Raw genomic sequence first — 19,847 nt, forward strand, 5'->3', positions numbered from 1 at the left:
TTGGTGGCATGACTGGCTAGTACTTGCATTGCTGATGGGATTGCGGTGTTTAGCCAGTGTTATGTGGACACGAGTGCCTTCCTCATTACTCCACTTTGAAAATTGCTTCCTAAAGTGTTCTGTCGGAGTTGCCACTTGTGGCTGTGGCATGGCAAATCTTTGGGCTCTCTTGCGCTCCTTTAGGGCTTTACGATATTGTCTCTTCCTTTTGATCTTTACGCTTCGCAAGTCCATGACTGTTGCCATTTGTTGGTTTCCCGGGTTGGTACTACCATCGGAACTCTCGACTCCTTTTTCAGTCTTGTTTGTGTTGCCTGTGTTGATGTGTGTAAGGAAAGTTGTCATAACAGCTGCTACTGCAGCTTGTAATGTAGCGGCGTCGATATGGAGGATAGGGTTTTCGTTGCTCGACTGATCGTTTCCGGATGACGACATGATTCTGTAACACGAAAGATAAGGATTTTGGGAGCGATTCTGGTTGACCCTAGGTGTAGTTCGACTGTTTATGTAAAGAATAGAAGTATGTTATCGAAAATTTGACCTACATCCCTATGATGCAGTCCTAGTAACGGGTGGGAGTAAGTTTGTTGAATGGTCTCGAGACGTTTGTGGTTTAAGCCGAGGTATCGATGGTTGGCAAATAACATGATCCAACCACTAAAAGAGACTTGGAAATGTATCCGGATCTAACTTGCTATAGTCCAATGACTTGACTAAAGCATGTTTCAGATAGACTCTAATGAAAGTATGATGAGAGTACTTGAATAAAGGAAATGACACAGAAGTTAGACGGCTGTCAATATCTTTGATATTCACGACGTAAAGATTCAGGAAAATGACCTTGTAAAAGGTCTTACATCATATCCAGAGGAGATAGTTCTTGACAGCATAAAGACCTAACCAATACCACTTACAGTACAAGATAGTTTCATAGAAAATGCCACATCAGGCAAAGACAGAAAAATGATTCCTTCTAACAAGGACAATAAAGGAAAACATGTATTACTGGCGATGGTCATCCCTCTGGTGAACTCTTAGTTCAGCCAATCGACGTTCCACATCAAGTAGGTGTCTTTCATACACCCTCTGTGATAACCCGAAATTTCCAGTTGGTACGAACAATATCTATGAAATAGAAGTCAGTCTAGTTTCAGTGATTTTCAGACTTTTCCGAATAAGTTTGTGTACATTAGTGCTTACGTTTAAGGAGATATCAGGAGAGTGGATGCTCCTGGGTTTGTGAAACTTGAGCATTTCAAAACTTCATAATGTTATAGTCCATTTCCGGAATAAAAATATTTTTGCCAAATATATTTCAGGACTATAAATAGAATTCTGAACCAAATTATTCATTATTCACATTTCCAACTAAAGAAAAGCCAATTTCTCTCTCACGGATCTTCGGGTTTTCATCCCAAATCGTGAGTCTACTTTCCTAGATGTGTTTTAATACTTGTTATATACTTAATTACATTGTTTACATGTCTAAAATGAGAGATCCGGAAGTTTACCGCCCAAGAACGTTCTTGGGGAGTAAACTCCAAAATGAAGCCTAAAAGCCACCTAGTCCCATTTCCTTGATAGGTAGCTAGTTAAGGACAATGTATATGATCTTTTAAAACTAGAACACAATCAAGAACAACTAGTTTTAGGAGTTTACGGCCCAAGATATTCTTGGACCGTAAACACCTTTTTCAAGGGCTTAAAGTGCATCAAAATCATCCCTAAAGGGGAGTTTACGGCCAAGAAATGCTCTTAGGCCGTAAACTCCAAGTAAAGGCACCAAAGTGTGCCTAAAGTCCCCTTTAGCCTTAAACAAAAGTCTAGGATTTATCCTTTGTGTGCAAGAGGCTTAAATGAATTAAAACACCCACCCCATAGGAGTTTACGACCGTAAACTCTAGGGGATATGGCCTTTAGGCCGTAAACTCCTCAAAGGAGCATTCTAAGGCCCTAAAATACCTAAAGGATTAAACCACAAATGCTAGGCTTATTCTAGAAATCATTTGACACTTTAAAACACCCAAAACCACCAAGAGTGGAGTTCACGGCCGTAAACACAAGGGTTTACGACTGTAAACTCCAAGGGTGGGGTTTGTTGGGTGGTAAACACTTATTCAAGGTTCTTGGAAGCTTCAAACCCCTTTTGCCTTGTCCCATATCGACTTAGATGCAACCCTTAGAACCTATAACACTTATACAAAGTGTTTACATATTCCTAAGTGTCCCAACTTATTTCATTAAGTTATTATTTGGCTAATTAGTTATATATATGCTCATTATATGATAACTAGGCTCGTGCGTGTGAACAAGTCTCCGTTTGCCACCTAGCACGACATTCGACACTACAATCCAAACAGCTCACCACAACTGAGTTCATACCCCTTTAATCAACCTTTGAAATGATTTTAAATGTTTTAAATACTTTATGGGGGGATACAAGTTAAATACTTATAGTTATTGTTTCAATCACATGTGATTGCATTAATCACATGTGATTTATAACTAGGAAACCAATGATTTTATCACTGTTCAAACTGTTCATCAAACTGTTTTACTTCAAAATGTTTTACAGACTCTTTTACTTATCAAAATGCTATTATTTAAATCTTGTTTTACTTCTTATAAATTGCATGCCCATATATGTATAGATATATAAATAATGTTTAAAGGACTTAGGAAGGCCATCCGTCCTATTTCCTTTTTCTCGATTTGGATGTGGTCTGGTGGGATTTCGGGTAATCATCCGAAGGTCGTTTCAGTATGAATTATATATCAAATATACATCTATAGACATAAAAGTACTTCCATATTCTTACGTAGTAGACACATCATTAGTAAGTTACCATTGGGGTAACGCAGGATCATACTACTATAACTTCTAGATCAATGAGTTAGTTCATTCATGAGTCTATACATTACATTACGATGAGAACATATACAAATATACTAGAAAGAGAACATATAAAACTATAATAGAAAGAGAACATGTACAACTATACTAGAAAGAGAACATATACAACTATACTAGAACGAGAAACATTACATTACATATAAAAGAATACGTTAACAATTGTGATCCACTGTATCAGAGCATGCCTTAATTGTCATGGCCCGAGTTTTAGCCAGAATTCTCTTGGAGGGAGAGCATGAGTTTGCGTATAGATCTATACTGGATTGACTATCCTACACCATGCTGCTAGCTACAGCCGGACCTATAGGTCTGCGGGTGCCAAACGTCATTCCGTTATTACAACCATTCGTAGGTCGTTGTTACCAGTCGATAGTATGGTGCAATTATCGCATTTTACCTTAATATAAATCCGGTTTAAGGTAGTTAGTATATGTCACACCCCCAAACCGGAACGGCGGAAACGTTCGGGGGAAGATGACTTCATGTGGTAACGTAACGAATGAATACATAGTAAAGAAAGCAATACAACCATCATATATATAATTGAAAGTTTACATTTGTCAAAAGTTACATGTTCAAAACCAATTACAATATGATGTGAAAAATACGAGATTTAACTGGCGCCGCAACATCTCTTCAACAAAAGCATAATGGTACCTGAAATTACTGATTTCCTTGGACATACAAGTAATTTTGAATGAGTAGATCAGCATTTAAGCTGGTGAGTTTCATAAGTATTTAAATGACAATGTTTGTATGAAATGAAATGTTTTGTCTTTGTTTGTTTGTGTTTAGAAAATCCTATATTTTCTACTAGTATAAAAGTAGCCTTCACTCAAGACCAATGATTGTTTCAAAAATGTATGTATGTGTAAAATAACCAATGTGCATGAAAAACCTTGTAAATCAATGCATTTTAAATACCCCATGTGAGTTTTATAACCATACTATTAACTTGGAATGCCTATACACAACGTTCTTCAGGCGTTGGAATGTTATGACGTTTGTCACCCCAAACGGTGGACTACAGCTAACAGTCAGGGCGCGGGTTGTCAAGCCCGTATAGATCTATACACAAACACCATGCTCCCCCTCCAAGGGATTCTGGTATATAATACAGGACTTGAAATGTATACTCGAACGTACATGAAGTTAGTGTCTCACAAAACTGTGGTATAAAAACAGATCTACTTGTTAAAATGTTACGTTTGTTCTTGTATACGAAAGTGACTTCTTGAAATTCATGTTTCTAGTAAATAAGAGTTAGAAATTTTTTCGTAAAACTATACCTATTATAGTTTTCTAAAAGTGTGTCTCGTTTGTTTAGAAATACCTAGAAAAGGAATCATTTGCTATGAAAGCATAGATTTTTAGTTTAGAGTCTAAGATAGACAAGTATACAAATAATGTAAGACAAGTATACAAATAATGTAAGAAATGTTATATATATGAAAGTTCCTTTAAAGTTTGTAAATCGCATGTGATTTGGATATATAAAAGCATATAAAAGAGTTCTTTATGTAACACACGATAATACTCGTGTGTTTTACTTGTAATCCCCCCCTTGAAAGCATATAAAAGAATTTATAGAACATTTAAAAGGTAAATTAAGGGGTATGAACTCACTTGAAAGTTTGAAGATAGCGAGATGGAAAACCGGGCAGAGTTTCGTCTCGGGAAACGGATTTTCCTCGGGATTCTCGGGAATCTCGGGAGTAAAATCGACCCTCGGGACTTGAGCAAAAAGACCAGAGCTTCGGGTTTGAACGGGCATAGAAAACGAGCATTTTTTTCGGAAGCCTTCGCATGCTATTTATAGGAGGGTCTGAGAAGCCTCGTACGCGGGGCGTACGCTCGTACGCAGTGCGTACGCGTACGTCATGCATTACTGAAGCCTCGACTGCCTCGGCTTCGGATGGGACGGATCAGTCTGTCGGGTCGGATGGGACGGCGGGTCGGACGGGTCGGTAGCCTCGCATAGGGCGACGTGGACGATCACAGGCCAAGCCCCTCGGGTACGCAGGGCGTACAGGAGTACGCAGCGCGTACCTCGGATGAGGACGCTGACTCCTCTTCGGATAATGCTTGAATTTTGAATTAAATAAATATATAATTTCTTTAATAAACTTCAAACGAACTCCGTTTTCAATGTTCTTTATATCCACGCGTAGGTGAGACTACCCTCTACAACTTTCATTTAGATTCCGTTGGCAAATTCCGAAATTATTTTTATTATTTATTTTATAACTCATCGTGTTTAAGGAATTTCTTCAAAAATTCATAACTTCTTTATCTGATGTTGGTTTTTTCCAGACTTTTTACCGCTGAAATACTATTGTCGAGACTTTTTAGCTGTCTGTTGCTAAGCTGAACTTGGAAAAATCATAACTTCAATATACGAAGTCGGATTTGGGGGTTCTTTTTACGTACGATCGTGGTTTAAAGACATTTAAACATATAAGGAATTTAAATAGAACTATTTGTACATTTTATTATGAAAGTTAATTTTATTAACTCAAAAGTGTTTACAATACTTGACTTTTTAGGTCATTACAAAGAGTTGAACTATCGAGTTGTCACATCATCCCCCCGTTAGAGAGAATTTCGTCCCGAAATTTAAAGTAGTAAAGATAGTAGTGAACATGAAAGAGATGAGGGTACTTTTGTTTCATTTGATCTTCGCATTCCCATGTGAATTCAGGTCCCCGCTTGGCGTTTCAGCGAACCTTCACGATGGGTATGCGACTTTGTTTTGTTTGTTTGACCTCTCAGTCCATGATTTCCACTGGTTCTTCCATAAAGTTGAGGCTCTCGTTGATCTCGATCTCGTCGAGTGGGATTATAAGAGTCTCATCGATAGACACTTTTTCAAGTTAGATACGTGGAATGTAAAATGTACGTTACGAAGTGCGTCCGGTAGGTCAAGTTTGTAAGCTACGGGGCCGACTCTTGCAATAATCACGAAAGGCCCTATATACCTCGGATTTAGTTTCCCATGCTTGCCGAAGCGTATCAAACCCTTCCAGGGTGAGATTTTGAGAAGGAATCGGTCTCCCACCTGAAATTCCAAAGGTTTTCTTCGTTTATCAGCGTAGCTCTTCTGTCAGTCTCTAGAGGCTTTCAATCGTTCATGGATCTGAACGATTTTCTCTATTGTTTCCCGAATGATCTCCGGACCGGTGAGTGTAGTGCCGGAAGCTTGCCCCCTGGCTAATTGGGTATCACCCACCTCAGCCCAGCACAGAGGGGATCTGCACTTTCGGCCGTAGAGAACTTCAAATGGAGCAGCCTTGATGCTCGTGTGATAACTGTTATTATAGGAAAACTCGACAAGGGGTAAATGAGTATCCCATGCCTTCCCAAAGTCAATCACGCAAGCTCGCAACATATCTTCCAGTGTTTGGATGGTCCTCTCACTATGTCCGTCGGTCTGAGGATGGTAGGTTGTGCTCATGTCCAGCCTTGTTCCTAGGGAATGTTGTAATGATTGCCAAAATCTTGAGGTGAACCTACTATCTCTATCGGAGATAATGGACATAGGTACACCATGTAGCCGTACGATTTCCCTAATGTATGTTCGCGTAAGTTTCTCCATCTTGTCGGTTTTTTTGATAGGCAGGAAGTGTGCAGACTTGGTCAATCTATCAACGATGACCCATATGGTGTCAAGTCCACCCATTGTCCTGGGCAACTTGGTTATGAAATCCATAGTGATCCGCTCCCACTTCCATTCCGGGATCTCTGGTTGTTGCAATAAACCAGAGGGCTTCTGGTACTCGACCTTAACCTTTGCGCAAGTAAGGCATTTACTTACGAAGGTAGCAATTTCTGCTTTCATGTTAGGCCACCAGTACAGTTTCTTAAGATCCAGATACATTTTATCTGAACTCGGGTGAATGGAATACCTTGAGTTGTGAGCTTCGGTCATGACTACATTTCTAAAACCACCATGTTTCCGGGTCCAGATTCGGTCCATGAGATAGTAGGCTCCGCCACCGTTGACTTCTAGATTCTTTTCCATTCCTCGTAGGGATTCACCCGCCACATTTTCAGGTTGCAAAGCGTCCATTTGTGCCTCCTTTATTTGTGTGGATAAGTGGGAATGGATAGACATAGTCAGAGATTTGACCCTCCGACCAGTGTATTCTTTTCGACTGAGGGCATCAGCTACTACGTTGGCCTTGCCAGGATGATAACGAATTTCGCATTCGTAGTCATTTAGTAACTCAACCCATCGTCGTTGTCGCATGTTGAGTTCCTTCTGATCGAAAATGTGTTGAAGGCTCTTGTGATCGGTGAAAATAGTACTCTTTGTTCCGTATAAGTAGTGTCTTCAGATCTTCAGAGCAAATACCACTGCTCCTAACTCGAGATCGTGGGTCGTATAGTTCACTTCGTGTGTCTTAAGTTGTCGGGAGGCATAAGCGATAACCTTCCCTCTCTACATAAGAACACAACCAAGTCCTTGATTTGACGCATCGCAATACACTACGAAGTCTTCTATCCCTTCGGGGAGGGATAGTATCGGTGCGGTGCACAAGGCTTGCTTTAGTGTCTGGAATGCCTTCTCTTGTTTCGCTTCCCAGTCAAAGGCCACGCCTTTCTGGGTTAATGTAGTAAGAGGTTTCGCAATGCTAGAGAAGTTCTTTATGAATCTGCGATAATAGCCAGCGAGACCTAGAAATTGACGAATTTCTGTAGGTGTCTTTGGTGCCGACCAGTCTCAATGGCCTTAATTTTGGAGGGGTCCACGTGTATACCTTTCTCGCTAACAACGTGGCCTAAAAATTCGACTCTTCGAATCCAAAATTCGCATTTAGAGAACTTCGCATAGAGTTTCTCTGTTCGCAGTGTTTCTAGGACTTTTCGTAGATGCTGACTATGCTCTTCCTCACTTCGGGAGTAGATAAGTATATCATCGATAAAGACGATGAAGAACTGATCCAAGTAAGGACGGCATACCCTATTCGTTAGGTCCATAAATACTGCTGGTGCATTGGTTAATCCGAACGGCATCACTACAAATTCGTAGTGTCCATAACGAGTTCGGAAAGCTGTCTTTGGAATGTCCCCCTCTAGAACTCGTAGTTGGTGGTATCCGGATCGTAGGTCTATCTTTGAGAAGTAGTTCGCTCCTTGAAGTTGATCGAATAGGTCGTCAATACGAGGTAGAGGATAGCGGTTCTAGACAGTAAGTTTTTTCAGCTCTCTGTAGTCGATGCACATACGGAACGATCCGTCTTTCTTCTTTACAAACAAGACCGGTGCTCCCTAAGGTGAGAAACTTGGTCTTATGAATCCTTTTTGAAGGAGTTCATTAAGTTGACTGGAAAGTTCCTGCATCTCTGCTGGTGCGGGACGATAAGGCGACTTCGCTACTGGGGTAGCTCCTGGAACTAAGTCGATTCTGAACTCGACTTGGCGTTGTGGTGGCAATCCTGGTAGTTCTTCTGGAAAGATATCGGGAAAGTTGCGTACCACCGAGATGCTCTTGATGTCCTTCAGTTCTTGACTTGTATCAACGATGTGCGCTAGGAATGCTCGACAATCCTTCCGCAAGTACTTGCGAGCTTGGATGCACGAAATGATGTGAAGGTTTGTACTAGATTTGTCGCCATAGATAACTAATGTTTCGTTGTTAGGGAGATTAAGACGGACTGCTTTCTCAAAGCACATGATGTCGGCGCGAAGAAGACTCAACCAATCCATGCCGACTATGACGTCGAAACTTTTAATTTGGACCGGCATGAGATTGATTGGGAAAGAATGGCCGTCTAAAGTTAACGTACAGCCCATGTATATGCAGTTAGTGTTTTCGGTTTTTCCATTGGCCATCTCTACAGTGAATGATTTTTCTAACTTGCTAGGTTTAGGTTTATGCAAATGAATAAAGTTTTGACTCACGAAGCTTCTCTCCGCTCCACTATCGAATAATATGCATGCATATGAATTATCGAGAAGGAACGTACCAGCAACTATAGTTGGGTCAGCTACAGCTTCGTCGTGGCCTATTGCCAAAACTCGTCCCACACCGCCGGTGCTTGCTGCTTTAGGGCAGTTCCTCTTGTAGTGGCCCACCTCGCCACAACCGTAGCAAGTCTGTCCTACACGTGCACTGGGAACTTGAGTGATCGGCTTTGCGGGGTCCTTGCAGAAACGGGCTGTGTGTCCCTTTCTGTTACAGTTGGCGCACTGCATTTCCCGACAAGGTCCATGGTGGTGGTAAGTGCATTTGGTGCACTTTGGGAGGTTACCTACATAAGGCTTTGTTGGGTAGGTATTTGTAGGAGCTGTAGTAGGTACAGTGGCATCATTCACTGAAACCAACTGTTTCTTTGCGGATTCTTGGGAAGACCCACCCTTCCCTTTACTCCACACTCTCTTTCTGCTATTGTTGTTGTTGTTGTTGTTGTTGTTGTAGTTGTTGTTGTTGTTTCCTTTCTGTGGTTTTGGTGCAGAAGTGGTTGAGTTCTGATGACCTCCATAGTCAATCAGAGATTGTGCCAGTTCCTTAGCACTTTCAAAGGTGTCAGGTTTGGAAGCTAACACGCTTGATCGAATTTGGGGCGTCAGTCCCCAGATGTACCTTTCTATTTTCTTGCTCTCGGGAGCAATCATATCAGGACAAAGGATTGCCAGCTCGCAGAATCTGTTGGTATAAGTAGCGATGTCGGTACCAACCATTCCGAGAGTCCTTAGTTCGTGTTCGAGCTTTTGAATCTCTCCCCATGGGCATTATTCTCTTATCATCATGGCTTTCAGGCTCTCCCAGCTTATGGAGTTTGCCACGATTAGGGTAAGTACTTTAATGTGGCCATTCCACCAAGTTAAGGCTAATCTATAAGGGTGAAAGTTGCAAATTTGACTTTGTTGTGCTCGGGACAGGAGTAGATTTCAAAGACTGCCTCCGTCCTTTCAATCCACTGCCTCAGGGCCATCACACCACCAGTTCCATAGAACATCTGGGGTTTGGCATTAGTGAAGTCCTTATAGGTGCATTCTCGAGGTGGTCCATGACTCTCGCCATGGTTGGATGGGTGTGTGCCAGATCCCGAGCCATTAGTACTCGAGTTATTGATCTGTGACATGGCAGCTGCCACCGCTGCGGTGACTGCTGCTTGGAACATAACATCATCAAATTGAGGTGGTGGATGTGGTGGTGGTATAGGTGCTTCCTCACCGTTGTTTCGCCTTGGATTCCTACGCGGAGGCATCCTTCAACTATAGGTTGAAAAGACAAGGATAAGAATTTCATAGAATAGAAAATGTATGTGTCTCATGAACTAAATCGCTATAGTTCAACAACAGATGATAGTGTGAGTCTTAAAATAGAAGAATGAAAGTTATTTTGCAAGACTGAAGGTATGAAACAAGTATTTGGTTTCACTTCGACCTTTCAAGGTTTGAACGAAATACTTAACATAGTAATAATAGTGTCACTTATATTAATATAAAAGTTGTTACAACGATCGTGAAAATTTGACCCCTATAAGGGTCTCCGATTACAAAGTTCGAGAAATTTAAAGACTTTTAGCCGATGTCCTAAGCTATAACAAAATTTGAGTCCTTGACAAGCACTACTTGCGTCGTAGGTTGCGCTTGGAGCTTGACTCCGCATCTGATTGCTTCGACTCCAATAGACGTCTATCAAAAGCGGCTTGTTCTTCCCTCAGTTCAGCGAGGGCTGCAATCATTTGCGCTTGAAATGCTTCGGTTTGGAGTTGAGCATTGTCTTGTATCTTGTCCAGCCTACGGATGTCAGAAGTGTGAACCTGCACTTCCACGTTGACACCCCGGAGTCGGCTAGCTTGAACTCCGGACTGATAGGACTGATTGGCTAACTTACCCACCATTACCGGGAGTGCTCGATCAGCCGAACCTCCGCCGTGGACATCATAGAAGTCCCGGCACATGCCGTAGGGAGGGCGTATGCCTTGTTGTTGGCTCCAATGATGGAGGTGACTTCCCCAGACGGGAGTCGGTCCTTGAAAGTTCCTTACGAAGACGGGAGGTTGAATGGGTGGTGGATCGATAACTTCCGGCTATGAGTCAGTACCGGAGTCATCACCTACTTCTATGGGTTCCTCGTCCTCTTCGGGATCATCTTCGATCCATCCTCCGTTGCCTTGGTTGGGAAAGTAGGGGTCGCCAGGGTGGTGAAATCCAGCCATTTGACTGTACGAGAAATAGGGATATAAGAATGGAATAAAGTTGAAACATGCAAAACATGTAAGTTAAACTAGTTTAGATAGCAAATACTCCTATAGTATTTAGATTCTTGTGTTTGATTCTAGTAATGGTTTGGTAAGTTTTGACTTGTTGCTTACTACGATCATTCCTCGATATACGTTGGTCCAATCTCGGGCAAATATAGTTGATCACGCTATATTTGTCCAAAATCTGATTACATATATCGAGTCTTAATCGTAGTGTCAACTTGTCTAAATACTTGTATAGTTGAATAACACGAAAATAATTTGTGGTATGCATGTAATTGTACTTAAATGAACTATCAATTTAAGTTGAATGCATCGCTGCTTAAGCGTAAAAAGGAAAAATTGTTTTATCATAGAGTATTAGTCCCTTAAGCATTTATAGTTTGTATATCTTATGTGGTTCGATATACTTAGTTCACTATAAACATTGCTCTGATACCAATCTGTCACACCCCCAAACCGGAACGGCGGAAACGTTCGGGGGCGGATGACTTCATGTGGTAACATAACGAATGAATACATAGTAAAGAAAGCAATACAACCATCATATATATAATTGAAAGTTTACATTTTTCAAAAGTTACATGTTCAAAACCAATTACAATATGATGTCAAAAATACGAGATTTAACTGGCGCCGCAGCATCTCTTCAACAAAAGCATAATGGTACCTGAAATTACTGATTTCCTGGGACATACAAGTAATTTTGAAAGAGTAGATCAGCATTTAAGCTGGTGAGTTTCATAAGTATTTAAATGACAATGTTTGTATGAAATGAAATGTTTTGTCTTTGTTTGTTTGTGTTTAGAAAATCCTATATTTTCTACTAGTATAAAAGTAGCCTTCACTCAAGACCAATGATTGTTTCAAAAATGTATGTATGTGTAAAATAACCAATGTGCATGAAAAACCTTGTAAATCAATGCATTTTAAATACCCCATGTGAGTTTTATAACCATACTATTGACTTGGAATGCCATTACACAACGTTCTTCAGGCGTTGGAATGTTATGACGTTTGTCACCCCAAACGGTGGACTGCAGCTAACAGTCAGGGCGCGGGTTGTCAAGCCCGTATAGATCTATACACAAACACCATGCTCCCCCTCCAAGGGATTCTGGTATATAATACAGAACTTGAAATGTATACTCGAACGTACATGAAGTTAGTGTCTCACAAAACCGTGGTATAAAAACAGATCTACTTGTTAAAATGTTACGTTTGTTCTTGTATATGAAAGTGACTTCTTGAAATTCATGTTTCTAGTAAATAAGAGTTAGAAATTGGTTCGTAAAACTATACCTATTATAGTTTTCTAAAAGTGTGTCTCGTTTGTTTAGAAATACCTAGAAAAGGAATCATTTGCTATGAAAGCATAGATTTTTAGTGTAGAGTCTAAGATAGACAAGTATACAAATAATCTAAGAAAAGTTTAGTTTATACATGCATTACAACAAATTTATATTTCAAAAGATAGAATGCTATTTTAACATATGTTATATTTATGAAAGTTCCTTAAAAGTTTGTAAATCGCATGTGATTTGGATATATAAAAGCATATAAAAGAGTTCTTTATGTAACACACGATAATACTTGTGTGTTTTACTTGTAATCCCCCCTTGAAAGCATATAAAAGAATTTAAAGAACATTTAAAAGGTAAATTAAGGGGTATGAACTCACTTGAAAGTTTGAAGATAGCGAGATGGAAAACCGGGCAGAGTTTCGTCTCGTGAAACGGATTTTCCTCGGGATTCTCGGGAATCTCGGGAGTAAAATCGACCCTCGGGACTTGAGCAAAAAGACCAGAGCTTCGGGTTTGAACGGGCACGGAAAACGAGGCAATATCGAGAGAGAAAGGAGAGAAATGATCATTTTTTTCGGAAGCCTTCGCATGCTATTTATAGGAGGGTCTAAGAAGCCTCGTACGCGGGACGTACGCTCGTACGCAGCGCGTACGCGTACGTCATGCATTACCGAAGCCTCGACTGCCTCGACTTCGGATGGGACGGATCAGTCTGTCGGGTCGGATGGGACGGCGGGTCGGACGGGTCGGTAGCCTCGCATAGGGCGACGTGGACGATCCGAGGCCAAGCCCCTCGGGTACGCAGGGCGTACAGGAGTACGCAGCGCGTACCTCAGATGAGGACGCTGACTCCTCTTCGGATAATGCTTGAATTTTGAATTAAATAAATATATAATTTCTATAATAAACTTCAAAATTTCATATCTTCTTCATACGAACTCCGTTTTCGATGTTCTTTATATCCACGCGTAGGTGAGACTACGCTCTACAACTTTCGTTTAGATTCCGTTGGCAAATTCCGAAATTATTTTTATTATTTATTTTATAACTCATCGTGTTTAAGGAATTTCTTCAAAAATTCATAACTTCTTTATCTGACGTCGGTTTTTGCCAGACTTTTTACTGCTGAAATACCATTGTCGAGACCTTCGATTCTCGTTTAGGTCATTCCGGCCAAAAGTCGCTCGATCTCCAATTCGAGTTTTTAGCTGTCTGTTGCTAAGCTGAACTTGGAAAAATCATAACTTCAATATACGAAGTCGGATTTGGGCGTTCTTTTTACGTACGATCGTGGTTTAAAGACATTTAAACATATAAGGAATTTAAATAGAACTATTTGTACATTTTATTATGAAAGTTAATTTTATTAACTCAAAAGTGTTTACAATACTTGACATTTTAGGTCATTACAAAGAGTTGAACTATCGGGTTGTCACAGTATATCAGTAGTTCCTATAATACAAAACTACAGTACTACAATGATTTACCCATTACATATTTTTAGTGATAACCTCACTTAAACATTAATGTACAAACTATATTTTGTTAAATGATAGTTACACTTGGGAAATTACACACTTTTACAACAAACGAGTATACAAAACAGTTAAGCCTTGGTAGAAGGCTACTTTAATAGAAAATATAGGTTTTTCTGAGAGATTCAAACTTTTACAAATACTTACATACATTTTACAACTGATACTTGAGACACGTTCAAACATTTTTGATAACAAACATCGACACTAAAATACTTATGAACTCACCAACTTAATGCTGATAATCTCTTTCAAAATAACTTGTATTCTCAGGTCATCAGTAGACAGGTACCGATGCCAGCTTTTGAGAAAATGGAGCGTATTGAAGACTCATCATATTATTTTGTTTTACATTATTTTGGTGTCTATAACTGTACAGAACACGCTTGTATTAAAATTATATATGTTTAATGCAATGGAAGATGTTGATTGCTTATTTACATTTACTGTGTTGTGATACTTTACATGACGTCCTCCGCCCCAGAACGTTTCCGCCGTTCTAGGTTTTCGGGTGTGACAGATTGGTATCAGAGCATTGTTTATAGTGAATCAAGTATATCAACCCATAAAAGATATACTAAACTATAAACCCATTAGGGATTAAAGCACTCTGACCAAGAGTCTATACTTTAAATATTAAAATATTTAATTAAGTATACTAGTCTGCATTCATACTAAAATCAGTGTCACAATGACAAGAACAAAAGTATTACGATTGTTAAATATCACAAGTGAGCTCGGGGATGTATGGTCAGTCCTAGGAATGGAATACCCTGATCAACTATAATGGTCCGAGGAGTGATTAGCATATGCCCTAGAATGGTTGTGATATGTTAACAAGTCTAAAAACTTACCAACAATACCACAAGAAGATCAGTAGAACTTAAACTTAAAATACTATAAGTGTATTTTGTACTACTAGTTACATATATACTATATTCTTATACATCTCTTCTCACGTAGATTTAAATGGCTGGATTCCATCACGGCGACCCGTACTTTCCAAATGAAGGCAATGTCGGGTGGATCGAAGAAGAGCCCGAAGATGAGCATCCAATCCCTTTGGATGATCACTTCGCAGAAGGCTTTTCTGACGGATCCGACTCCGAGCCTAAAGTCAACAACCTACCGCTAGTAGGTCATGCCCCGAACAACAACCCCCAACCAGCTTTTCCAGGTCCTACTCCTATGTGGGCAACCAACTTGAATCGCTGGAGTGATGAACAGGGTCAGCCCTTACCATACTTTGGGGACCAAAGCTTTTACAACGTCAGTGAAGGTGGCTCTGCTGACCAAGCTCTGCCCGTCATTATCCGTAGGATAGCTCGTAATGTTGAACAAGGTCGAGCAGCCATCGACCGGGTCATGGAGATTGATGCCAACTCAGGTGTCAACATAGTCCGCATCCGCCGTCTTGAAGAAGACACGGAACGGACTCGGAGAACCAATGAAACCCTGCAGCAACAGCTGGCTGCCTCGCGAGCTGAAGTCCTGGAACTTCGAGCCCGTCAGAGGGCTCAGGAGCGACACCTTGAAGAGGTGTTTTGTCAAGTGTCTGACCTCAGGGCTCGCCCGAGAAATTCCCCTCGCCGTTAGATGATGTCTAGTACATCTCTGTCTTTTGGTTAAGGAATAGCCTTTAACATCTGTGCTCTAAGTAGCACTTGTCTGTAAAATATTCCTAACTTTCAGTACTCTAATTAGGAATCTAAGAACTGTCAAACTTTTTTGTATGGTATGATGTAAGACCTACTGATAGGTCGATCTTCCCTAAACTTATTACATCAGTAATACCAGTATTATTGACATTTATCGAATCTGTGGGAAAAATCTGTACATTTGTGTTTCCTACTAATATTCTTTGTTGTGATCTCAAACTCTCATTCAACTGTTGGGCTATGGTTAGTTAGTCCAATTGTCACTCTCACGTTGCTTACAAATTGATTCTTACCATTTTTCTTATCTTTATAAGCTTATAGCTGAAGGATGCCTCCTCGCAAATCTCCTAGGAATAACCCTGCACCTCCACCACCTCCTCCGCCTCCGGTCATCGATACTGCAGCCCTGAATGCTGCCGTAGCTGCAGCAGTGGCAACTACCATGACTCAGTATCACTCATCTGATGCCAGCAGAGGTGGAACCCCTATGGAATCAATCCCGGTTGAAACCCTTCTGCGCTCGAGAGAGTGCTCCTACAAGGATTTCACCAGTTGCAAACCGAAGCCTTTCTATGGCACCGACGGAGTCATTGCCCTCTCACAATGGTTCGAGAACACTGAATCAGTCTTCGAAATCAGTTCATGCCCTGCGGCGAGTAAAGTCAAGTATGCCGCATGCACCTTTGAAGGAAAGGCCCTGACATGGTGGAACGGCCATGTTAAGGCACTAACCTTCGTCGTAGCCAACGACATAGGCTGGGAAATAATGAAAGACCTCATGACTGAGGAATACTGCCCGAGGGGCAAAGTCTAGAAACTGGAGCAGGAACTTTGGAACCTGACGATGAAGGGCACCAACGTGGTCGCTTATACTGCCTGATTCAGTGAGCTGGTGGCCCTCTGCCCCAATATGGTCCCCACCGAGGGGAAGAAGATCGAGAGGTACATATGGGGGCTAGTGCCTCCGTATCAGGGGAATGTTCTGGCATCAAACCCCGCTACCTTCGACAGTGCCAAGCGATTGGCACAACGACTCATTGACCATGGAGTCAAAACCCCTGCAACCACAACAACCCTAGCCATCCCAGAACCCTCCAAATCCGCTGACACTAAGCGGAAATTCTGGGATGAAAAGAAGAAGCAGCAAGCTGCCAAAAAACAGCAAATTGTGGTTGTGCATGCCACAGTAACCCCTACTGCTACTACTACTCTGGGGAAACAATATACTGGAAGTTTGCCAAAGTGCAACAAATGCAACTTCCACCACAATGGCCGCTGCCGTGAAATGCAGTGCTCTAACTGCAACAGGAAAGGACACACCGTCCGTTTCTGTAAATTCCCGGCACAACCGATCAACCAAGTCCCTGGCTCTGGCGCGAGCCCGACCTATTATGGATGTGGCGAAACCGGCCACGGGGAAGCAGTTGCTGACCCGACAGTGGTGACTGGTACGTTCCTCCTCGATAACTCCTATGCATGCATTCTGTTTGATAGTGGAGCGGAACAAAGCTTCGTAAACCATAAATTTGCCCGCATGCTTAAACAACAACCACACACACTTAAGGAACAATTCACAGTAGAAATGGCTAATGGGAAAACTAAAAGTACGAATAGCATATAATTAGGTTGTACCCTAACTCTAGATAACCATTCATTCCCGATCGACCTCATGCCGGTCTAAATAAAAAGCTTCGACGTTATCATCGACATGGATTGGTTAAGTCTTCATCGCGCCGACATCATGTGCTACGAGAAAGCAGTCCGTCTAAACCTTCCGTCTAACAAAACTCTTATAGTCTACGACGACAAACCTGGTGCAAGTCTTCGTATAATATCCAGTATTCAAGCACAGAAGTATCTGCGCAAAGAATACCATACATTCCTTGCTCACGTCGTCGACACGAACCTCGAAACGAAAGAACTAAAGAACATCCCAGTAGTGAGCGACTTCCCCGACATTTTCCCAGAAGAACTACCTGGGTTACCTCCACAATGACAGGTCGAGTTCAGAATCGACTTAGTCCCAGGAGCTACCCCAGTAGCCCAGTCGCCCTACCGTTTAGCACCAGATGAGATGCAGGAACTCTCTGGTCAACTTAACGAACTGCTCAGCAAGGGCTTTATAAGACCAAGTTTCTCACCTTGGGGAGCACCAGTCTTGTTCGTTAAGAAGAAAGACGGAACATTTCGTATGTGTATCGACTACAGAGAACTCAACAAACGGATGGTCAAAAATTGTTACCCTCTGCCTCGCATAGATGATCAATTTGACCAACTGCAAGGAGAGAACTATTTTTCCAAAATTGATCTGAGATCCGGATATCACCAGTTACTAGTACTAGAGGAGGATGTGCCGAAAACAACCTTCCGAACTCGTTACGGACACTACGAGATCGTGGTGATGCCATTCGGATTGACCAATGCGCCCGCAGTCTTCATAGATCTGATGAATAGAGTATGCCGACCTTACTTGGATGAGTTCGTCATCGTTTTCATTGACGACATCCTGATCTACTCCCGAAGTAAGGAAGAGCATGGCGATCACCTGCGACAAGTTCTAGGGACATTACGAAAGGAGAAACTTTATGCGAAGTTCTCGAAATGTGAATTTTGGACCCGAAGAGTCGAATTCTTAGGACACGTGGTAAGCGCAGAGGGAATCCACGTGGACCCATCCAAAATTAAATCCATTGAGAACTGGTCAGCACCCAAGATGCCTACAGAAATTCGTCAATTTCTAGGTCTCACTGGTTACTACCGCAGATTCATTCAGAACTTCTCCCAAATAGCGAAACCTCTTACAACCCTGACTCAGAAAGGCGTGGCCTTTGACTGGGAAGAGACACAAGAGAGAGCGTTCCAAACGCTCAAACGAGCCTTGTGCACCGCGCCAATACTATCCCTCCCCGGAGGGATAGAAGACTTTGTAGTCTATTGCGATGCATCAAATCAAGGGCTCGGGTGTGTTCTGATGCAGCGAGGTAAGGTCATCGCCTACGCCTCGAGACAGTTGAAGACAAACAAAGTTAACTACACGACCCACGATCTTGAATTTGGACCAGTAGTGTTTGCTTTGAAGATCTAGAGACATTACTTGTACGAGACAAAAAGCACTATCTATACTGACCACAAGAGTTTACAACACATTTTCGATCAGAAGGAGCTCAACATGAGACAACGACGGTGGGTCGAGCTACTCAGTGACTACGAATGCGATATTCGTTATCATCCGGGTAAAGCCAACGTAGTAGCCGACGCCCTAAGTCGAAAGGAATACTCTGGTCACAAAGTCAAGTCATTATCAATAGCCATCCATTCACACTTGTCTAAGCAAATTCAGACGGCTCAACTTGAAGCCATGAAACCTGAAAATGTGACGAGTGAATCCCTTAGAGGAATGGACAAGAATTTAGAAGCCAAGGGTGACGGAGCCTTATATTTCATGAACCGGATCTGGACACCGAAACACGGTGGTTTCCGAGACTTGGTCATGACCGAGGCGCACAACACTCGGTATTCCGTCCACCCAGGTTCAGATAAGATGTATCTGGATCTTAAAAAGCTATACTGGTGGCCTAATATGAAATCAGAGATTGTTACCTTCGTAAGTAAATGCCTTACTTGCGCAAAGGTGAAGGTCGAGTACCAGAAGCCCTCTGGTTTATTGCAACAACCAGAGATTCCAGAATGGAAGTGGGAGCGGATCACTATGGATTTCATAACCAAGTTGCCCAAGACAACGGGTGGACTTGATACCATATGGGTCATTGTCGATAGGTTGACCAAGTCTGCACACTTCCTACCTATCAAAGAAACTGACAAGATGGAGAAACTTACGAGAACAAACATTAGGGAAATCGTACGGCTACATGGTGTACCTATGTCCATTATCTTCGATAGAGATAGTAGGTTCACCTCAAGATTCTGGCAATCACTACAACATTCCTTAGGAACAAGGCTGGACATGAGCACAGCCTACCATCCACATACCGATGGACAGAGTGAGAGGAACATCCTAACACTAGAAGATATGTTGCGAGCCTGCGTGATTGACTTTGGGAAGGCATGGGTTACTCATTTACCCCTTGTCAAGTTTTCCTATAATAACAGTTATCACACGAGCATCAAGGCTGCTCCATTTGAAGCTCTCTACAGCCGAAAGTGCAGATCTCCTCTGTGTTGGGCTGAGCTAGGTGATCCCAATTAGCCAGGGGGAAAGC

The sequence above is a fragment of the Lactuca sativa genome, chromosome 3 (assembly GCF_002870075.4).
Source record: "Lactuca sativa cultivar Salinas chromosome 3, Lsat_Salinas_v11, whole genome shotgun sequence".
Lineage (NCBI taxonomy): Eukaryota > Viridiplantae > Streptophyta > Magnoliopsida > Asterales > Asteraceae > Lactuca > Lactuca sativa.